The following is a 15,501-nucleotide window of genomic DNA, read 5'->3' as shown; positions in this document are numbered from 1 at the left end:
ACCAGACTGTAGTTTTCTAGTTCAATGTATATTTCTATATACAAATGTTACTAAAATGAACAAAGCAAAAATAGAAGTGCTATTTTAAATATATTTCCCATTAAATCACATAGTTTTCTTTATACTGGCTGAACTGTGATGATCTATGATAACAGCAGGGAGTTTGTTGAAAAGTATTTTCAATGAACTTCATGCTCTTTCTGATTACTGAAGTTCTTGATAGATTAATTTTGATAGAGAATTTAAAGTATATTTCTAATTCAAACATCAGAGAAATAAAAATGTCTGTCTATGTGATTTTCTAACAATAATACACTAAATAATGTGAAAAGGTTAACCTTTTCACAGATTCCCTACTGTTCATCCTATTTCTAGCCTTTTTTTTTTTTTTAATGAAAATGCTTCAGATACTCTCTTGATCAAAGGAAATATTTTTCAGTTTTTATTTAAGGCAAATGAATTCATATTATCTTTTCCTCCTATGGACAGATTAAGACAAGTACACTTTCAGGCTATGTAGGAGTGGAGTGAGTATCTCCAATGGGGCTTTCAGAGAAGATATCTAACTTATAGTCTAGATAAAGAAATATCTTTTGTACTCTGAAGAACATAAGTGAAAATAGATTATATATGCTTGTTGTAATATAATCTTCATGTATTAAGATGTTATAAAATAGTACTGTCTGTTACTTTTATGAGATTAGTATTGAAGATAACATACAGATATTTAAATAATCTTGAAATTGACAGAGTGTGTATATGTAATACTCATCGTAACAGAGTAGCATATGTTTACTCAACCATGTTCGCCATGTACGTATCTGTTATGATAAATCATTTAGGTCTAAGGAAAGCAACTATTATTGCAAAAAGAATGTATTTCAAAGGACAAGAAGAGATTTCAATATTCTAATGCATGGAGTGTAACTCAAGTACTTTTACATTTATAGAAATTTTTCCCCTGGTTTCTGTAGACTTCAAATAAGGCTGTCTTCCAGTTTCAGGAATATTAAGAAAAAGATAAGTAACCCAATTAATCTAATGTTTGTTTAAATTTGAGGCATTTAGCCAGGCCAGTGGAAAATTGTTTCCTTACCAGAGACTTTATTACAGGCGTCTTTGAGATCTATAAGAACAGAAAGGTTAACAGTTGCCATGTAGTGCTACCTGATCCTCTCCTTTACCTATAGCTCAACTAAAGGTTTTAGTTTTGAACAGACACCTAACTTTAGAAGATTCAAGTTAAGTAAGTTTAGTCCTGCCCTGAAAATCTATTTAGAAATTGACTTTGATTTTAGCTTCTACTGATAGAAATTTTAGAGGGTTTGCTGTATTTGCTGCATTCTTCGATACTCAATTTCCTCAAGATGGAAATCTTAAAGGCACAAAAATGGGCTGTTCCTGAATGCCGTAAGGCAAGGCATAGGGAAGAAGATCTGTTTGGATGAATTGGGAACTACTGTTGAGACTCTGGAAGAAAAGAGAGAAGGGACAGGCTACTTGGGGAGATAACAAAGAAGTTGCTAAGATATGCAGGGAGGAAATTAGGAAGGCAAAAGCACAGCTTGAACTCAGATTGGCCACTGCAGTAAAAGAGAATAAGAAATCCTTTTACAAATATATCAATGGTAAGAGAAGAACAAAGGAGAATTTCCATCCTTTACTTGATGCAGCAGGGAATGTGGCCACTGAAGATAAGGAGAAGGCTGAGGTCCTCAATGCCTTCTTTACATCTGCCTTTAATAAGCAGATCAGTTATCCTTAGGGCACTTTACACCCTGATCTGGAAGTCTGGGATGCTTCGCAGAATACGCCGCCAGTGATTCAGGTGGAAACAGTTATAGAACTCCTCCTCCTTCATCAGGACTGTCACAAGTCCATGGGACCAGAGGGGCTCCAACCTCAGGTGCTGAAGGATCTGGTGGGGGTGATTATCAAGCTGCTCGCGGGCACCTACCAGAGCTCCTGGTTATCTGGAGAGGTCCCAAGGGATTGGAGGCTTGCTGCTGTGATTCCCATCTACAAGAAGGGCCTTAAGGAGGATCTACAGGCCTGTCATCCTGACTTCAGTGCCGGGGAAAGTTATGGAGCTAATCATCTTGGGTGAGATCACACAGCATGTGCGTGGCATCCAGGGGATTCAGGCACAGCTTCATGAAAGGCAGGTCATGCTTGACAAACCTCATCTCCTTCTAAGACTTGGTGACCAGATTGGTAGACGAGGGAAAGGCTGTTGTAGTCTACCTAGACTTCAGCTCTGTTCTTTCCCCTGAAGATGTTTATTCTTAATGGCTTAGAGAGAGAGAATCAGGTTTTCAGCCATATTATGCAATGTAAACATGGTAGCTTAAAGAACATCATGCCATTTTATAGCAATGGGGAGGACTGCTTATATTCTCTTTCTGCAATCCATAGTTCTGTTGTGAATGGTTAAACAATGCACACGGCTTCATAAGAAAATGAAATTCTAACTCCATAAAGTATATATAATGTATATCCCCTTCTTGATGAGATTTTTCCATCTCTCCTGATCAAGGAGTTTACAATCTCACATTTGGGATTTATCAGAGATTTAGTTCTGTCTTGATATATATCATTTCCATGTTTATTTAAACAGTCTGTTCTGCATCACAGGAATAATATAGTTCTAAAAAACTAATAATGGGTTTTAATGGGAAATGTATTTTATACATTTTAATACCTTTTAATAGGAAAAGTATGATTTTTGATTTGACATCCAGTGATAATATTTGGACCTTCATTTCACTGAATTCTATCGAGAGATCCAGTGGAAGTGTTTGTCATTACTGAACAAACACTGCTACTAATGACTGATGGTAATATTGATCAGAATAGAACTTATGCATGTAGAGCAGGAATCGTAAACTGATCAGCTATTATCAGGAACTAATATTGTACCTTAGTACAATGATTATCTAATTTAAAACAAGTAAGAGCCATATCTGCTGGTATTTTGTAAGCATATGAACACATGGCAAGATACAAGAGCCACTGTATCTTACATACCCATATGCATATTACATGAGTTTTAGATGATATCTAGATGGTAAGAAAGGAAGCAGAGACTGGAATTTTTCAGGGGAATGATCTAGTATCATTGCAGCTAAAAAGCAGAATAATATTTAGTAGGAAATTAAAACTTGAAAGTTATGAAAATCATCATTAAAAAAAAAAATGGAAACTAGGAAAATTATTTTCAGTTTTATAGGAAAACAAAACTTATACACATGACTACCTGTCCTGCTAATCACAGAATAAATTTATCACAGGCAGGCTCCCCTTTGCAAAATCCAGAAGATACCAAGGGCAACTTCGTTTTGCAGGGAGATTTAAATTTAAAGATTCAAAATCAGGTAATATCATATTTTAATCTTCTGAATAAAACATGAACCAAACAAGTCCTGCTACAAGCTTACATTCCAAAATTTTTCAGTTGCATTTCTGCATTTTAATAAATCAGAAAAAACTATGCTGATAAATATGACAACTTGAGCTCCAGGAAATTCTACTGGCTTCATGTTTAGAGGAAAAAAAAATCTTTTTTTAATCCCCATTCTGTCCATTTAATAAAAACAGTTACTGAAATTAGTGCAGTTGATTTTTGAAAGTCTGATTGCATCCCAAGAACAGCTTCTCCTTCTATCTCTCTAGTTGAATACTTGTTTATACAATTATTTTTATGTGTTCTCATAATACCTTTTTTTACTATACCTGGGACTTTCTTATAACTGAGCATTCATGACTTTCCATTTGGGGCAGCTCAAAGCTATGATGTCAGAAAAAAAATCCTAAGGAGTGCATTACGTTGCCTTAACCTCCTATTACAGAGCTTGTAATTTTCAGTTTGCAAACTGATTCTTCCTTACAGAATCAGTAAAAGTTACTTACTTGGGAATTGTATTGCATTCTTTTATTTTTATTTTTATTTTTAATCTTATACCCGCTTAAATCATGAAAATCCTAAATTCTAGAGAAAGTTTTGATCCCATTACCAATATAATGTCTAATTTGTCTTCTGTCCAGTTTTGGAGTGGAACTGAGAAGTGACAGTTCCAACTGAATAGGTTGGAAGTTTGGTATTTTGCTACAAGCCAGTAATAGTACAGAACTACTGGCCTCCTTTGGGAATTCATTCCAGTACCACCAAAGTTCTCTGAGATCATAGACACTCATCAATCAATCATATGGGGGTTGGTCTCAATGATCTCTAGAGGTCCCTTCCAACCCCTACAATTCTGTGATTCTGTGATATATTTTGTTGAGACAGAAATCAGTTTTCCACTGTCACAGAATCCAGGAATATTTTCTTAGTCCTCACATTTCTCAGGCTGCATGAGCTCATAGATGGTGATACCACATTTCCAAAAGTCTGAGGAAGTTTTGGAACTGTACATATATGTAAAAGCAAAAAATCACCTTAATATTCAAGCAGAAGTGTAGCACTCTTCCAAAAGAAATGTCATGTTAAATATTTAACAAGAATATTTGTTCACATATGAGCAAATTTCAATTTTATAATATGGATATTCTAGTACATAGAATCATTGAATGGTTTGGTTTGGATGGGACCTTTAAAAATCATGACCATAGACAGGGAAACCTTCTACTTAATTGGATTGCTCAAAGTCTCATCCAAATCTGAGTCTGAGCACTTGCAGGGAGGAGAAATGCAAAACTTCTTTAAGCAACCTTTCCAGTAACCATCAAGTATTTCTAGCAAAAGTTTCTTAGCATATATAGCTACATAAAACACAATCTTGAGAGTAAGTAAGTACTCATGGTTATCAAGTATGTATAAATACAATTATTTATCTTTAATCCAAACTGCATGTATATCAGGTTATCATTTTGTAGCAAAAATGCTAAATCACAGCCTGAAACAGTGATTGAGCACCTGGTAGGAAGGCAGGACCAACCCAGGGGATTTCAGGTACATGCAACGTACCTAAGTGATTGGAAGGGGTGGAGCCAGGATCCACCCCCTCCCAGACGTCATTTAAGGTTTGGCAGTGGAGGTGAGGGTATTTTGCTGGAGTTCCTTACCTATCTGAGATCTTCCAAGAGTAAGCAGTTTTTCTTCCTTTGTTTCTATGTCTGTGGCTGCTGCATTTGGGCTTGACCTTGTTTGCTGCAACCTAGGATTGTGCCACCCTGCTATTGCTGCTGTACTTTCCATTGCGTTATTGCATTACAGCATTATATGTGTCTTTAAATTGGGTCTATGAACTACTGAAGTTTCACTCTGGATTTAGTTTTCCTTTTTGCTGAAAGCCTTATGGGTAAGGTAAGGCATATCTGTTTTGGTTTTGACAACATGAAACCTTGCCTCCTATGAAGTTCTCTCCAATATGTAGAGAAATAATAATGCATTTATCATACGATGGGACAAAGTCAGCAGAAGAAACATATCCAAATTACAAAAGATACGTTAACAGTAATACAGAATTACATATGCATTCACTACACATCTTTCAGAAATGTTTATCTGGAAGTGTGATCAAAATGTAACAAATTTAATCTCATATACTGTGAGAGTCCTACTAACTTAATGAAATTATTTGCAATACAAAAAGTAAAATTCTTAACTTACCTCAAATCAAGTTGTAAGTTTGTACAGGTTATATTGAATTATTATAAGACTGAAAAATATGAAGGTAGCATAATGATAAAATATTACAGTATGCCGTGTATTTAGCTCAGGTTGATGAAATAATGTGTAATTAAATGTTTTACTGTAGTACAGGGGTAGCACTGGGGTGGAACCAGAGTGTTTACTATTTCCTGGCATTTAGTGGGGAAAAAAAAACAAAAACAAAAACAAAAAAACCTTCACAGTCTTTATTTTCAGCCCCAACTCTGCCAAAGGCTAAGTATTTCCCTTTTTTCTTTTTTAAGAAATATATGCCTTACATATATTATAACAAATCATTCTTTTTTAATTTATTTTTAAATTAGAAAAATATTTATTGCTACCTGCTATAGAAAACTTTATTTCCCAATAAAATCAGAATTGTACTACTGTACATCCTAGAAGACTGCTTTAGCTTTAGTACTTTAAATATGTTTGTTCAAGGAAGGGAAATCAGTGCTGTTGATGTAAAAGCTGTGTGTTTGGAAATAAGATTCCTCTTACAGGTGTTTTATGAGTTTTGTTTTCTTTATTTGAAAGAGAATGTCGTATATTTCATGCATTTAATAGTGATGGTATTGTGTAGAAACTGTGAAACTGAATTATTTATTGAAGTTTGTATTTTTCTATTGAGCAGGTACATATTCCCAAGAAAATATTTTTACCCAGACTATATTTAATAAACTAAATATGTATGTTTATTTCTCAACTGAAAAAATTGAATGCTGCTTCTTGAATGCACAGTGTTCTGCAATATTCTTAAACACCAGGAAAATCAAAGATTTGCTATCTTTCTTCCCTTCTTCCCTTGTGAGTGCTTTATTGTGTATATCCCCTTTCCAATTCAAAGTAATAAAAGCATCGATCTTCTAACATCTTGACAGTGAAGTTCCTCTAATTCTGCATTAGCACAAAACACAAACAAAAAATTTAGTATAAGCAGCCCCAAGAGACCATTCAACCAAATTTCTGCATTTCCCTGGGCTAAATCAGCTCCTGAAAACTTAATTTAAGAAACTGACAGAGACACCACAGTTAGAATGGTAAATCTACTTCCCAGCAGCTTCTTAAAGTTTTCCATCACTGATTCAGTCTAAACAGATAGGTCTTTGTTTAAGCTAACTCTCTCAAGCTGCACTCATTAGAGATCATTGCTCTTAGTATTTCATCTCAGTCTTAGCTAGAAACTCGAGGGTTTATGGGTACTGAAGTGATTTTCTTAAGTGAAATTTTAGTTAGCCAGAATGAACTGCTTGCAAATAAAATATGCACCCCTTAATATCATGATGCTGTGATTCAAGTGGAATGAATGAATGAAACAGAAGTTATTTTGAAAGAATTTTTTTGACCTCTCTAATTAGTTTATTCTAGTTTAGCTGTGATATTTCATTAGCAAGTTAAAGAGCCTCAAGCTGTGTTATTTGTAGTCTCTGCTGCATCTTCAGGGCCAATATCTGTGCCACTCAAGTGGTACCTTTTCTTTCTTCACCCCCAAGGAGATACAGCCAGCTTGTTCAGAGTTGAAAGCATGTAAGTTAAATGGCTGTTATTGGTTCCTAGAAGTATGTTTTCCCTGCAGAAATAGATCACACATTATTTATAAGCCCAGCATACAAGTCAGATTTGAGCTGTTGTTTTCTTACTACGGCTGTGCTCCCACTGTGTCATAAGACTTTGAGGGATATTCCAAGAATATTCAAGCTACAGAAAGCCAATTTATTCTATAATTGTTTTGTTGGGTTAGTTGCATTTTTAAAGGGTTTGGGACTTGGTTAGTTGGTTCATCTGTTTCTTTTTGTTTTTATTAATGAAGAATAGTGGAAACACTGGAAATCTTCAAGGGAAAACACTTCCGTTACAGAATGATTTAGGTTGTAAGACTACCAAGGGCAACTCTCTTCTCAAAGGAGAGATGACTAGATTATACTTTTTTAAGTGCTTTTCTGGTCAAGCTTGGAGTACCAACAAGGCTGGATGCTTCTTCGTCTCTAGTCACCTCTTCTAGCGTTTGACCACTCTCGTGGTAAAGAAAAAATATATATATATGTACATACAAATAAACAATTCTTAGTTCTGTTCAGAATCTATGGTGTTCCAACTAGTGTTGTTTGCCTCTTGTCCATGTGCATCATGCACCTCAGATGTCCTGTGTCCTGTTTTCTGGTTCCTGATTAGCTTGGTGGCCTTCAGTGGACTCATCCACTGTGCCCATGTCTCTCTTGTGCTGAGGGGCCCAGCACTGGACCCAGCATTCCAGTATAACCTCACCAGTTCTGAGCAGAGAATGACCACCTTCCTCCACCTGCTGGTGATACTGTCCAGAATGATGTTGTCCTTGTTTGCCACAAAGACACACGCTGGCCCATGATCACTTTATTACCTACTAGAACCTCCAGGCCATACAGACTGCTCCCCTCCCATAAAAATCTCTTTTATATTTCAGTACCTGAAGTAAAAAGCAGGGGAGAGAAAAGTGTTTTATTTAAAAACTGTTTGAATAAATCTGTATTGTTTATCTCTATTCTTACTATCATTTTACTGTGAAAAAGAGCATAATGCTTGTACAAGCAAGGGAGACCTACACTGGGAAATACAATACCAAACAGCATTTGCTACGTCATTAACATGTATCGTTTATTAACCATTGCATCTTTCCGTAAAATAGTTGATGAAAATATTTCTATCTAAGAAGAAAGAGAAGTAAATCACAGGAAATAGAAGCTGAAGTAAAGAGCTTTAGGAAGAACTAGAGTATCTGGAAGGTAAAATCATGTGATAACATCATCGGTTCAAAACTGTGATGCACAATGGATCTGTGTATTTTTATATACATTTTATGTACAGATTTTATGCACAGATGGAACTGGTGCTAAGTATAAAATTAGCCAATTGTGGATGTTTTTATTGAGCTAATTCTGCTGTATCATATTAGATGCTCCAATGTTCTGCCGGTAGTCCTCTATGCTTTAGCTGCCTTGCACACAGAGCACTCAAAATGTAAATGGCAGCCTATTCATCTATGAATTATTACCTTAAATGGTTTAAACTGCTACTGGTTTTTTTTGCTTGTTTGTTTTTTTTTTGTTGTTGTTGTTGTTTGTTTGTTTTTATGCGGTATATTAGGTACTTTCATACTAGCTAAAAACACCTAGAATGGCATCATGATATTATTCTTTAGGATATGCTTCTGAAAACTTAATAAAACCTATACATTTACCCAGAGTTATGCACTGAATCTTTTTAAATGGCCCCAAATTGTCCTTATGAGGCTATAGTTTACAGAAGCAGTGGGCATCATCATGTTTAGCAATAGCTCACAAGAGGAACAAAAGTGCACTTGAAATGTTTGCTAACATCAAGCTGTTTGATGTTGTGGCTTGCTTATTAATATAGATGAGAATGTTTCTTTTTTTGCCTGTTTTCATGAGACATGCAATGTCAAAATAGAAATTTGTGAAGTAGCTTACTTTTCATTTCTGAATCAAGGAAAGAGGAAAATTAAATATATATCACTTACAGCAGATGCTTAGAGCCCTAAGATTTTTCATTCCAATTTGTAAGTATTGCCTAAATGCCTTAATAAGTCAAATTAGGAAAAGTATAATATTAATCTACTGAAAACGTTGAAGCAATTTTTGTGATGTTGTTCCCATTCTTCTCTCTTTTAAGGCAAAAACTGGTCTCCAGATTCAACAAATATTCCTAAGCAGCCTCATCCTTCAAAATGATTTATGAGACACAGTGTAGAAAGAACTAGGAGCTATAGAACAGGAAAAATATTAATTTGTTTCTAAGAAATAATTTATTATAATTCTCAAATGCTGGAAGTAGCCTATATACGAAGCAACTGTGACTTGCTCTGTGTTCAAGATAAGATAGAAATTATTTCTGTAGTTAGATGAGAGTAGTGGATAATCAAATTAGCTTTAATAAAACTAATCTGTGGTCCGTGCTGAGTGACACAGTACTGTACCACAAACAGGGAGAGCACCTTCACCTACTGTTAAATTAATTACTGCATATGAAGTGAAATGAGTTTGATTTATCAGGTTTGAATATAGCCTTAGGTATTGTAATAAATATCACCAGTAAGAACATAAATGAACTCTTTATGAACTGAAGTTTATCACAGTCATATAATATAGTTATTGATAAATGTAGTCTTCGTTTAAAAACCAAATAGAACCTTTCAGAAATGAAACAAAGGTGATTTTCAAACTCTGTACTGCAAATTCTGTAATGCAAATACAGGCCACACATTAGCACTGCAAACTGCATTATAGGGTTTCCTGTGTCACACAGTACAGTTGCATTTGTATATTCCCTTGTATTAAAGTTGGATAAAAGTCACATTTAAATGTAAACTGTGTCAAAATAGGAAACTTTCTTGCATCAATATTCATTGGTGTTGCAATAGAGACAGCTATGCTCAGGCTTTGTGCACATACTGCTGAGCATGGGCTTTACCAATTTGATTTTCTTTTACTGGCCCAAATTTGCAAGCTACGTGAATGCTGTACTGTTTCAGATCTCAGGTTAAATTTGTAGATTTACCAGCCTGGCCAATTGTGGTCTACATTACAGTGGAAGAACCTGAAGTAGTCAGTACAGAATCAATTTCCACACCATTGCTGTAACAGGACATAGGAGTTATACAGAGATGACCCACACTTCACTTTGCCTCTGTGCTTCCTTGTGTGGCTGCCTTTGTGTTCAACATCTTATTTAGGTTCTATCAGCAGCTTTTCAGAGTCCTTGAGGGATACTTAACTCTCTTTCAACTGGGTACACTCTATTAACTGTAAATAAATTCTAAATTTGCCTGTTTCACAACGAGAATGCAAGTTGGTTGTCGGGACTAGTTATGTATCTTAAATTAACGTTTTTGCTTATTGCAACCTTCCCTTGGAGGAAGACTCTTGAAAATAATCATCTGCGCTAGATTTGAACTAAACTGACTAAGACAATTCTGCATTTTTCAGTAATTTCTGAACTCACCCAGTCTTCTTTTAAATTGTTCTGAAATCTTAATGCATATAAAAACAGTGCTGTCTGGAAGCATTTAAACTATTGCATGTTGTGTACTGTACGTGTTTGGGTTCAGCGTGGTGTTTCACAAAGCCTTTCTACAAGACTGCAATCTTATGATCTTAACACCACTTTTGGGATAAGAACATTGTGTGACCTGAGAATTCTCTTAAGTCTACTTACACCTTCCTCTCCTTCCTGTATACACTGCAGGTGGTAGGTTTTCTGTCTTCAACAGCAGTTGCTGATTCAAACAAACACATAAGAATTGGCATAATTGTACAAGTGAGTCCTGCCATAGGTTTACAAATTATTTGAGTTGTTAAAAAAAAAAAAGAATCTTATCATTTTGATAGACAAGATTTTATTTTTGAAAGAGAATACAGATTCATAGGAAACAGGAAAAACAAACCATGTCAACTGGAATTTCTTTCTGCACATACTGTGTAAAACTACCAAATTTTGAGTCAATTTCCACACCATCCAGCTTTGCAACCTTCCCTACTAAATGGTGGACGATGCTAAAATTTTCTCCTCAGATGGAGATGATCAAACAAAGCATTCTTCAGAATTTGGCAACTCAGTAAACCACTCATTCTAGAAACAGAAATGTTTTAAGAATATTTATTTCATCCTGTTATTTTACCGTACACTTTTCTGTTTGTATTCTGCAGAGCTTTGTTCTCAGCTCTCTTGAAGCTCCGTGTAGCCTTTTGGATCATACCCAAATATAAGATGTGTTAGTGTTTAGAAAGGTTTTATTTAGAATTTAGAGTTTATTTATAATAATGCTTAAAATTTGCAGATGTTATTAATCTGTATGTATTTGCCAAGAAGATACATACTTCACCATTTAAAAAGAAAAAAAAAAACCTTCAAAGATACAGTTGTACCTGGTAAGTTCCATTTGGTATCTTCGGGTTTAATCCAAAATTTAGAAGAGTTCTGTGCCAAGGAATGAAAGAAGCTAGTTTTTGGTCTTGATTGTAATATAATCTGTGAGTAGTTCCATGCCAACCAGTAGCATGTCAGCTACTAGACTGGAAGACAGCATGTCAGCTGAGTCTGGAGTACCAACCACTGGACACTTACATTAAAGTATTGTGAGGCAAACTGCTTTCCTCAGAGAATGGTCACTTGTCAAAACGAGTTTTCAAAGCAAGGTGTCGCATCCAAGTCAATCTTTGTCAATAGATTTCTCAGTTCCCAAAAGGTATCCCTGATTATGCTATGGTGAGAAATAATATTTCATAGAGTTAGCTTCTATTCTGGGATGTGGGGACTCCTGGTCAACTATCTACTTCAGTGTATTTTTCCACTGCACAAACTTGAAATATTTCAGAAAGTCACTTTCCAAGCAATTACAAAAAAAATCTACTGCTCAGGATCTTTGCCGTATACATAGAAGACTCAGGTTAAAATTTTTGTGTGATAGCACAGGGAGTGTAACCTGTCAGACTCCAGTGATAAATGGCAGAACTTTATTGGGCTACTAGGATGGGTTTTATTCTTTTGGTTTACGCAATAAATAAAAATAAAAAATTTAATGATCCCAGTCCAGAAAAATCTTAGTCTAAAAATATTCTGATTAAATATTAAAGATATTCATGAGGTAGTAATTATTTTATCTTTGCAGTGCAAACTATTTTTACTTTCTTTTCAGGGTATTCTTAATTGAAGATCTATATAGATAGAAAATTTCTTAAAGATGCTAATGGGAAAAATTGATGTCGCAGTACTGATGAAATTAATATTCTAAAGTTTAGTAGGTATCTTCCTTTTTTTGTAATGAATTGAAGCAGAGTAGATCAAAATTGTTAAGGTTCTCAATGTATATATTCCAATACAAGAAAACTATGATGATCTTAATTAAGATAACATTGCTTGCAGCTCTAGCAATTTTATAGTTATTGGTAAGAATCGTATAAAGTAATAAGTCACAATGTGAATCCCGGTATTGCAGTAGCTGTGCTTTTTGAAGACTCTTTTGTACCATTTTGTTAATGCTCTGGTTTCATTTTAGATAAGAAAATCAGGATACCTGAGTTATCCCTTTCTCTTATGCTTGTATCTTTTTAAGCAACTCTATGAAATCTTCACATTTACACTGGCAATCACTTAAGATACATTTGGAATATTTTTAACAGAATACTGATAACAACTAAGAATGAGGCAATATTTGATATTTTCCATGGATGAACTTCAGAAGTAAATCTATTGAGTGGATCTAGTTAAACCTTATACACCTAAACTGAATTTTGGAATTATACTGGTATAAAATTTTGTGAGAGGAAATTAACAACCAAAATTCCAGGTTTCTGAGGGGGAAAAAAAAATCAAGTGAGAAGGAGTTGTACATGTAAAAAAAAGTTCAGGGAGAAAAGTTAGCTCAGATGCAATCAGATTAAAATATTAGGTAGTTTTAGTATCTGTGATCTCCACAAAATTATTCAACAATTAAATCCTGTCTATCCGCTGTGGAAAAAAAGTTTACACTGAAAAAGAAAAACATTCTACCAAGCAATATTTTGACCCTTTCATGAGATCAGTTTTTCTTTAGGCAAGAAAATGCCTGCTTGCTCCTGTCACGCAGTACCATTTTCTCACACTAGTTTTAGTGGAAAAGTTAGATAACAAAAGGAATAAACATTGCCTGTAGAGACCTGTGCATCTGAGGCATCCACAACTACAGATGCTTTCAGACCCTGATCTTCACTGAATCCTTGTGCGATCATTCAATCTTCAAACAGTCTCTTCTTGCTAGATTGAGAATGAAAAATGAAACAAGTGGTTACATGGTTCTATTTAAAAAAGCTTGTCCAGAATCCTGGCATGTTTGCACAGATTTCAGCAATTCCTAATTAGAAAAAATGGAGGCAACTCACTTCCCATGGCATAGCAAACCACAACCACTGAAATCAGTACAAACTCTTTGAGCCCACAGTGTCTTACGGACTTTCATAGAGGATCACACTGAATCACTGAATCAGTGTCTCTAAACTGCACCAGAGCACTAACAAAATAATTGAAACAATGTTGTCTTGTAATTACTACATATCTTCATTGTGAGCACTGCAGGCCTCCTGCTGCTCTTTAATGCAAAGAAAGTTGTATTCATTTCTGACAACTCTTGCAAAATTTTATATTGCCATGTTTTTTCATCAGCTGTCCTCATCCAGAGAATGTTATATACTGTTCGGTTGACTCCAGGAGAAATTGTTATGTATTGTGTATATACCAAAATAATTATCAGAGCTCAACTTTTTTTAAACAAACCATCCTAAAATAAATAAGGTTAGAGATGTAATTGGAAGAGGTCTCAGTTTCTGTTTTTTGACATCTGAGCCTCTGAGACCTCCAAACTCCAGCCTTTGTCTAGCTCCTAACCATTACAAATATCAACACATCTTGAGTGTTAGCAAACATGCCTTACTAAATATTTTCCTTGAATTTTTACTCCTCGGTGAATAGCGAAATCTATTTTAATGCACCAATTTTCATTAACAGGCTTTACAAATATCAGCAGGATTTACAAAGGCATCATAGTGATCATCTGTAAAGCTCATACAGATGTATTTTTGTGTTCATGAAGGAAGCAGCTGTTTGTTGAATTTAAGATAATGAAATCTTCCTTGACATACATACTGTGAACATCATCATATTGGCATGCTCAATACATATCAACAGTTCTTGTTGAGTTTCATAGCTTCAAGGCTTATTAGACCATTTCTCTGCAATTCCCTGAGCAATGTTTGAGCCACAGATGTCGAAAAGAAAACAGACAGCAAATACACTGGAGAGTACAGAAAATCCCCTACTTCCATTGTAGACTTAGTCTGTGTCCACTAAAACTGTATTCAAACAGTGAACAGAGTAAATGGCAAGAGGAATTTGTCAAAGAATAGTTCTAAATCTTTTCAGTGCAAAAGATGTTAATGACAGATACATCATGCTCTCTTTGGCTCACATAGTTCTCTCATTTGTTTTCTCACTACAATGTAAAACATTTTCATAAGTTTTCATATGTTTTTTCATAAAACACGGGAAATGGTCTACTAATATGAGTGCGTATTAGAGTAGAAGGTTTAGAGGTTACAGGCAAAATCAGAGTACATACCAATTTATATTTTGAATGATCTGACTGTGGCAGCTGATGTTGTAGTAAATAGCCTCTGTCTGTATCTATAATTATCCCACGTATTCTGGAGATAAGAATTTTCAGGACCTAACTCATGCTTGTTTTTGAAAATCTGACTTCATTTTTATTTGTGCTGAATTTGCCCTTAGACATGAATGATGTCTAATATTGCCACAACCAGAGATTGTCTCCACTTACTGTTTCGCTTTCTGAAGTTTACCTTGTTTTTTAAGTAATTCAATATATAATAACGACCCTGCTTGATAGCCTTTTCAGCCACATTATTCAGAGTTAAGATTTGAAGTGTGGGCTTTCAGAAGGATTTGTGCTGTGGTTTAACCTGGCAACAGCTCAGCACCACATAGCCATTTGTTCATTTCCCTCCAGATGTGATGAGGGAGAGAACTGGAAAGGAATAGAACTCATGAGTTGAGATAAAAAATACTTTTTAAGGCTACAAAAAAAAAAAACGGAAACAAATGTTTATCATCACAGAAATGTGATGATAACTATGCATATCCACAATACAATTACACACCACCTGCTAACTGATGCCCTGCTCACAATACAATTGCCTAAGTGGCAGCCCACCAGTAACACAACGTCTCACCACCCACTGACCAACACCCCAGAACCCCTGAGAAGCCGCTGTCTCTAGCCAACTCCCCTCAACTTTATGGCCTTC

The sequence above is a fragment of the Meleagris gallopavo genome, chromosome 2 (assembly GCF_000146605.3).
Source record: "Meleagris gallopavo isolate NT-WF06-2002-E0010 breed Aviagen turkey brand Nicholas breeding stock chromosome 2, Turkey_5.1, whole genome shotgun sequence".
Taxonomy (NCBI): domain Eukaryota; kingdom Metazoa; phylum Chordata; class Aves; order Galliformes; family Phasianidae; genus Meleagris; species Meleagris gallopavo.
Note: the sequence above shows the minus strand (reverse complement) of the source record.